A 9,113-nucleotide genomic window follows, 5' to 3' on the forward strand; every position below is an offset into this window, starting at 1 on the left:
CTTTCATCTGGTGAACAATTGAAACTAGCATAAAAATGACAAAAATATGTCGAAAATTTGCATACTACATTTGATCTATCAAACATCTTCAGTTTGGTGTACAATTTAACCATGAATCGTATTACAAACGTACAACGTTTGCAAATTTTTGAATTTTATTGTCAAAATGCGTGCTCTGTTGAGAAGGTTCATCGCGCGCTTCTTCCATTTTATAGACGAAGCTCATGTCGACTCAATGGGTACGAAGATAAGCAGACTTGTTGGAAAAAGTATGCAAAAACTTGTCTAAGCTGATGGACCATTTGAGGGGCAATCACGGTCAACATTTGCATGAAGTAATCTTCAAAGATTAAATTATATGAACCGTACTATCGATTCAAATAAAGACTTCATGCATTATTCTGAATTTCGTTTTTTTTTGTTTTGAAAAACTTTCTAAGTGTAGGAAAGTTGAAATTTGTAATTCAACATCAAAAATGTTTGCTAAAACAGCAGTTTTGTCTGCTGAAAATGTGAAAGCAGACATTACTACTGTTTCAGCAAACATAGGGCTGCTGTATTAGCAAACATTTCTAACTGCTATTTCAACTAACGAAATTTGCTGTTTTGAGTTCACAAGTCTGCAGAAAAAAATTTATATGCTACTTTTTGTGGTTGCATGTTACTTGTTTTGATTACTTTAGGCATCTTTTAGAATTTTTTAAAAGAGATGATTTTAAATTGTGGAATGTTACTGTAAACATGACTGGCATGGTCTTTTTATTTAAAGAAAAAAGTCTATGGAAAGTATACATTCAGTGGTCATTATAAACATCCACTGAGACACATATTAACCTATGTGATCTATATTATCTTCTAACATCCCTTCCTAATTAAGCAGCAGTCATTTTCAGCAAACAACAGACTTTTCAGCAGTAATAATGCTGTAATAGCAGAGCTACTGCTACAATAGCAGCAAAATTAACTACTGATATTCAGCAGACAGTGTTTGCTATTTTCAGCAAACTTTTTTCTATGAGTGTATAGATAATAAAAATACACCCTTTATAAAGGAGCTATGATTAAATCTAATCCGATTTTGATGGAAATTTTACACACGCATTGGAATGTGAAATTAAACCCCTCATGTAATTTTTATAAAAAAAAGAACCAAAACTTTGGCTTATACCTTAGCCTTAAAAGCCATATCAGATAAAAGATATTTATTGGAGCTATATCTAAGTGTGGACCGATTTTGAGCATGTATTGGGATGACAAATAGTACACCTCTTTATAAATTTCGTAAAGATGGGACTAAAAATGGGTCTACCACCGCCTTAAAAGACCATATCGGCTGAAAAATATATATGGGAGCTATATCTAAATCCGATCCGATTTTGTTCAAAATCAATAGCGTTCATCTTTGGTTCAAAATAGGGACTTTCCAAAATTAATTAAAATTAAAAATTAATTAAATTAAGACAATCGGACAACAAATGCGGCTTTGATTACAAGAATACGTGGCCTGGCAGAGAGAAGGACGAATCAATCGAAATCAAGAAGTAATTATTTTAAGCCGATCAAACAAAGCCGGTTGCAAACAAATGTACAAAGTTTTGATACCCTGCGCCATGGTGGTGTTGGGTGAAGATATAGAAAAGTATTTCTGAAACAACTTTGCACCACTTAGGCACGCATGAAGAGATTGACATAGAAAATCGATATTTACCACGGTATGAATGGGTGTTAGCAATAATTAAAACACTGTAGACGTCTATAGCATATGTCATAAATAGGTTTCAATACAACAAAATTCTTATAGGTTTAATAGGGGTTTTTCATTCCAAAGAGAAACCACCTTCCCCGAGAATCGGAACATTGATGTTGTTCGGTAGTATTATGCATGATTCTCATTTGTGGCTGCTTTTGAAATCAGTTAACAATATATAGCAGTCGTTGTACGTTTCACCAAGGGCAACATAAATATGACCCTTATCTTGTAATGTCCTTTCGTTATTCTATTCGTAAAGAGGTATCTTCCCCAATCTGCCCCTTTTATAAGTTGGGCTTTGAAGAGGGCTAAGGCGAATGTAAGAATACACGACGATGCATTTGTCGGCTTTTTCTTTTTGTGTTGGGCAAAAACTTTACCAAGAAGTAAATCCCCTTACACAAGGATAAAATTACGAAAGAGGCCACCAGAAGAAATGGCAAAACTGGTAAAAATTAATGACAAAACTAAAAGAATTATAAATGTAAAAAGTTTTCACAAAGAATGTGCAACTAAGCCTTTAAGATGTTGTTGTGGAGTGTAAAAGACCTTAAAATTGCATCGAATTAATTACAGACGTGAAAATGATTAAATTGTCGCAGACCGTAATAATTACAAAAGTGCTTTATGATTTCAGCGATTTTCATCGTGTAATTAAAAGCCTAGCGGACTGCCAGACGGTGCAGTGCACTAAGAAAATCTAGTCTTGGTGGTCAATGGTGGGGGTTTCCGCAAAAAATGATAAAATACGCATAGGCTGTAATCAGCAGTGGTCATTTAATTTGTGGTAAGGGGGGGAGGGTGTGATTTTTGCATAATATTGATATTATGTGTTGGCCCCACAAAGTATAAATATTAGTGTTGTCATAACCTTTCAGATCCATCTACCCAAGTCCGAAAGTCTTCTAACCTTGTATATGAGCAAAAATTAGCCGCTCGAAATTTTTGCACAAATACTTCTTACTGCAATTCATTATGTTTGCCCTATACGGCTGGCCATTGAATTTGGGTAGTTTGTTTATATCCGAAGGGGATAGAGAGGCAAGTCGCTCGACTATTTGACCTTAGGAATGAATACCGCGTGAATGGAAGATGATTACAGAAAATAAATTGTCACAGACACAGGCCGAACGGGCTTGGTCTGGACCTTCATTAGTACTATAGTGTTCCCTGGGCCTCCCGTTCGCCAGTCCATGTTTAGGATACGTAGTGAATTTTCTACACTCATTAAAACAAGTTTCCTGAAAATAGCAAACACTGTCTGCTGAAAAGTATTAGTTAATTTTGCTGCTATTGTAGCAGTAGTTCTGCTATTACAGCAGTAGTACTGCAATTTCAGAGTAGCGAACTTACTGCTCGAAAGTCTGTTGTTTGCTGAAAATGGCATTCTGCCTAATTATGAAGGGCATGTTAGAAGAAAAATTAGAACACATATGTAAAGGTGTGTCTCAGTGGATGTTTATAATTAACACTGAATGTATACTTTCCATAAGATTAGGATACAAAATCAAAACAAGTAACACGCAACCATTAAAAGCAGCATACACATTTTTTTCAGCAAACTTGTGTACTCAAAACAGCAGATTTTGTTGGTTGAAATAGCAGTAAGAAATGCTTGCTAATACAGCAGCCCCATGTTTGCTGAACCAGCAGTAATGCCAGCTTTCCCATTTTCAATAGGCAAAAACTGTTGTTTTAGCAAACATTTTTGGTGGTTTGGACAACAAATTGGTTTGAGTGTATGCAAGCAGCCGTTGCCAACATAGCCTCTGCACAGTGATTCATGATTCAATTTCACTATCCAAAAATTTTAATGCCATGTTAAAATTTATGGAGTCAAAAACTTAGATCCATACAGGGTGTCGTCATTCATATAAGATAAGGTTAAAACTATAAGCTCAGTTGATTACAGAGCAACCAAATACAAATACATACAAACCAAACCCCAAAAATCAAGCATTACTAATATCCAACTAAGATCCAAAAAAAGAAAAGATCTGAAAAAGCTAGTATATTCGTCTTATTTCATGATGTAAAACAAATATCGATTTGCATGTGTGCAATAAGCATGAAATTGAGATCAAATTTTAAGACTGAAAGAAAGCCTCAGGTGTTACCCTGAGCTACGTTACGATTAGCATCATCTGTGATTAGCGCCAAACTGTGACTTTTCTGGATGCAATGAATTTAATACTACACCTATTGGCTCTGGTCATTGTGGCTAGACAAATTGCTGCGACCACTACCGTGGCGGCTACGGACACTGTGTTATGCTTGACACAATGCCCGATGTTTATTCAGTGTGGACTGCGTATTGCCTGAACCGCTTTTTGAAAAAGTACTGGACCACTGCAGTATTCGACCACTGCAGTGTGTATCAATCGGAGATCCCTGCAATTAAAGAAGAAAATGCAATGACATAACGACAACTGTTCCCTTGAGAACACTCCAAAATTATGTAGCCTAATTAAGACTTGAGGCCATCGTAGCGCAGAAGTTAGCATGTCCGCCTATGACGCTGAACGCTTGGGTTCGAATCCTGGCGAGACCATCAGAAAAAATTGTCAACAGTGGTTTTCCCCTCCTAATGCTGGCAACATTTGTGAGGTACTATGCCATGTAAAACTTCTCTCGAAAGAGGTGTCGCACTGCGGCACGCCGTTCGGACTCGGCTATAAAAAGGAGGCCCCTTATCATTGAGCTTAAAACCTGAATCGGACTGCACTCATTGATATGTGAGAAGTTTGCCCCTGTTCCTTAGTGGAATGTTCATGGGCAAAATTTGCAATTTGCAATTAAGACTTGAAGACGTCTGATGTCGCTGGGTAGAACGGACTTTTCAGTCATTGTGCCCTTCCAGCATCCAACATGAGATAGTAAAACATGTTTATAGGCTGAAGGTTGCTAGTGCCGACTTCTGCAGAAGCAGTGAGGACGTCGAAAAAGAAGGGACTATGGAACATCTGCTGTGTGTGTGTTCCGCACAGGCTGTCAGAAGGAGTTTCTCTTTAGGTTCTACTCTCTTTGATATATTAAGTTACCGTTGAGTGGAGCGTACGTGTTTTCATTTCGCTCCTCGAAGAAAATAAATCCGTATTTCGGAATAGTTACCTATCAAGAAAAAATTAAAAGCCTTTTAGGAGTAGGCTGAAAATGGACTCCAAAGACCCAACAGCTGCGGTGGTGGCATCAGGCCGTAGCATGTTGTCAGCTCCTGCTATAGATGTGGGTACCTTGGCACCTGTAGTCGAGAGTAATGCTGTAATGGGATGCAAACAGCGACAACAAACAGCGACAGTGTCAACGAAAGTTCGTCCCCAGTGTTTCCGATTCAGATTCAAATAGCGACAGTGTCAACGAAACAGTCAACGAAGCCAATTAGTGATAGGAGGAAAGCGGGAAGACGGCAGAAATGAGCGATGACTTTGCTAAGCTCACAAGAAGACCGGGAAAGCGATCCGGTGCACGACGAAGGAGGCAGAGGAGTGTGCACCGGCAGCGCAATCGGGCGAAAGTGGAGGATGCTGGAAGGGATAGAACTGACATTCCAGGCACTTCTAAGGAAACTGAAAAGATAATCAGACCTCCCGAGGAGCAAAATACTGCCAAGACGCTGAAAACGAAAAGACAGTACTTTGGGAAGACCTACGATAATTATGCAGTCATCGATACCGGCTATGCATCCGGTAGGATTCCATCATATCGTCGGTCCCAGGTGGGCATTTGGTAAACAAACGGGTTATAGACCATGTGTTGAACTCTGAAAGGCGTCCATACGAATACGAAATATGAGCTGCGAGTATAGAGGGGACACCTTAACGCAATGCTTTACGTTAGCGGAATGTATTGATACCGTCAAAAAGATCGTTTAAAGTATCCACACTCTCTAGGGCTCGACCTTGTTAGAAAGATGGACATCCCACAGCTCACAAAGGCGATGGGTTTCTTCAAGGATGTGGGCGGCGTAATCGCGACCGACCGCATAGATAGAAGTTTTAAACTAGCAAAACCACGGTTTGGTCGTGAAGAAATTGAAGGTTTTCCACTTTGTGGTGGATATTGATCTAGTCTCCGCGAAAAGTTTGGATAAGACCAAACGCATGGCGTACCACGGGGCCATGGTCGTTCTTTTCAAGATTGGGAAGACGAGGATAGTCTAATATACTCATATTGAGCCATCAGACAGTGCGGGAAACTCAATACCGCCTAACGGAGAGGAGGCCGACGACGAGACAATCACCGACTCTCTTAATATTGGGAAACTATGATAGGCAAAGATCATTATATTGAAACATCAAGCAGTGCAGGGGTGAAAGATCCAACACAGCCTAACGAACAGGGACCAGGGACCATCAACGACGTTCTCAAGATTTGGAAGACTAGAATAGGCAAAGATCCCAACATTAAAACATCAGGCTATACAGTAACGAAAACGCATTGCATCCTTAAGAACAGACGATGAGACCATCACCACGTCATTATTCCAGCATTAGATGAGCTTCTTGGGAGTGGGTGATGGTTGTTCCAGCATTAGATGAGCTTCTTGGGAGTGGGCATGGACTAATTGGTAGTTCATAAGGTTCAGTTCAGAGGGCGACTAGCTGTCTCGCTCGAATGGAGGTTTATCTGAATGACCTCCACCATTGTTCCAGCATTAGATGAGCTTCCACTCAAAACCATGGAACATATTGTGGATACCATGATATAGAGTAGGACATCCAGCGCTGTGCTCAAATACAAACAGCATGCCTATGTCAAGGAAAGGTCGGTGGAGACTGCCCTGCACGAGGTTGTGCATAAAATAGAAGAATCCTTCGATGCTCAAATGTACACATTGGCGGTTTGCATTGACATCGATGGGGCGTTTAACAAAGTGGGGACCAACACATCGATTCCATCCTTAGACCTGTACCGGGTGGACCGAGTCCTTAAAGACTGCATAAACCATGTGCTAAGGAAAAGGTAGATAAATTGCGGTTACCATGACATAAATATAATGGAGAAAGTGGCACAGGAGGGCATTTTATCCCCACTCTTTTGGGTGACCACCATAAATAATCTATTACGGATGCTGACTGAGGGGGGATTTGAACGCCTCTGGTATGCGGACGATGTTATAATAGATCTAAGGGGTAAGGATCCGAACCATCTATTCAGAGGGGCCGAAAGAGTCTTGCAGATGGCACACGACTGGGCTAGACCTAGGGACCTCAATGTAAACCCAGAGAAGACTGAAATCTTTGTGTTCACGAGGTAGACGAAGGTGGGCTAATTTGACCCACCACGTTTCTTCAAAAAGCGATTTCGATATCTGACCAGGTCAAATACTTAGGTGTAATCCAGGATAAGAAACATCATTGGAAGTATCTCATGTATGTATGAAACGCAATTGGAAGTGTCTATGTAGAAATGGGGCCTGAATCCTAGGATGGTCCACTGGCTCTATAGGAGCGTGATTATACCGATACTAAGTTATGCTTCAGTAGTTTGGTTGACTGCTATGGAGTGCAACATAGGGACCATACAACAGTTTCAGAGACCATGTGGTCTTGGCACAGCCGGAGGACCACTGCGACTAGGGCACTGGAGACTATCCTAGATATCCGACCCATTGACATACAGATTAATTGTGAGGCAGCAATTGAGACTTATGGCGATGGAGAAAAAATTGAGGATGGGAGCAGCTCATACCATCGCGATATAATCGTGGCGACGATAGGAAACCTAAGGATAAGGGAAGAGGTTTCCGATCGGATACCTAAGACGATACTTGATGTCGACTACGGAGTACTGTAGCCAGCGGCACAGTCTTGGACTGACGGAACTCTAGTATTGCTATATGGAAGATAATGTAACACGGATGGATCAAAGCTAAAGTACAGAGTGGGCCTGGGGGTTTACATTGAGAACACAGGGACTGAGATCAGTTTTAGACTGCCTGACCATAATACGGTCAGGCAGGCGGAGATCCGGGCGATCACGGAATGCGTGAAGTGGTGTGGTGCTAACGCGAGGACGTCGAGTGTGAACATCTTTACCGACAGTAAAATTGCCATAACGACAATAACAACCAGGACGGTAAGGTCTGACAAAATTCGCTTCTCTGAAGATGACAAATCCGCATCGTTTGGGTGCCGGGCCATGACGGAGTAAGGGGAAATGAAAGGGCAGACGATTTGGCGGTGAAGGCCAGAGGACTGCCGTCAATAAACTTGATTGACCCGAACCCTTTCGGGTCGACGTAGTCCAAGTTAAGGTAGTGGGCTACGAACGCAACACTGTGAAACAATGGAAGAAGAGGCTATTACTGAAAAGAAGTAAGAAGCAGTTCAATAAAGGACAATAAAGAAAACATATTTCTTATACAAAATCGTTGCGACAAGTGGCAGCATGTGTAGGACACATGGGGAAGTTGATGAGACGTTGGAGCTTTCACTATGTCATTCCCCGGATTTTGCAGCTAACAGACCCGGTTCTTAGGTTCGGACATAATTCCGGGTATGAACTATCTTAGGAGCGTGGTATGCCCAGTGGCATGAAGCGGAGCAATACCCTCTTTTCAACCTAACCTAACCTACATTAAATCTACCGTCTGAACCAAAAAGATTGAATCAACTCTTTCTGATATGTGCTCCGTCGCTAATCGTAGTCTTGCTTGTTGATTAAGCTTGCTGATAAGAGTTTGATGTACAGCCCCTTTGTCATTGAAATTCGACTTGTGCAGTATATTTCTGATTGTTTGTGGACAACGTGCTTTTCCCAAATCATTTTCAGCAACATTTGCGAGCTTTGGCGCACAAAAAAAAATTATCCTGCCGTTAAATGTACTGATTTTAGAGCGCACTACAAGCGGATTACTGGCTTAGGTGTATGCCAATAGTGGCATGGGGCAGATTGATATCTGCTCCCTCTTTTCAACCTAACCTTACCTAACCTAAAATGCACTGATCATCACTAAAGGAATATAATTTTTACTTGCCGCTTTGGACTAGTATCTCTCTGTTTTGAACCGTTTTATGTTGTACTGAACTGTAGATCGGCTTCGATTTACAATTTCAGACATCTCCCAAAGCGATTTATTGTTATCGTAATATTTAATAACAATCTTTCTCCACTCAACAGTGCTTGGCTCTCGTCGTCCTCCTATTTTTCATTTTCATTGGTATTTATTTCAATATATTACACAAAACATAAAAATTTTGGATAACATTTAATTTTCGGGCCTTCCCCAAATATACTCTTCGACAATCGTGCGAAGTTAGACGCAATTTGAAACAGAGTTGCGTAAAAGTTTTGTGAATTTAAGAATAAGTGTCTAGATATTGTTAAATAATAAAAAAAGCTAACTTTGCTTATATGGCTA

This window comes from Stomoxys calcitrans, chromosome 2 (assembly GCF_963082655.1).
Source record: "Stomoxys calcitrans chromosome 2, idStoCalc2.1, whole genome shotgun sequence".
Lineage (NCBI taxonomy): Eukaryota > Metazoa > Arthropoda > Insecta > Diptera > Muscidae > Stomoxys > Stomoxys calcitrans.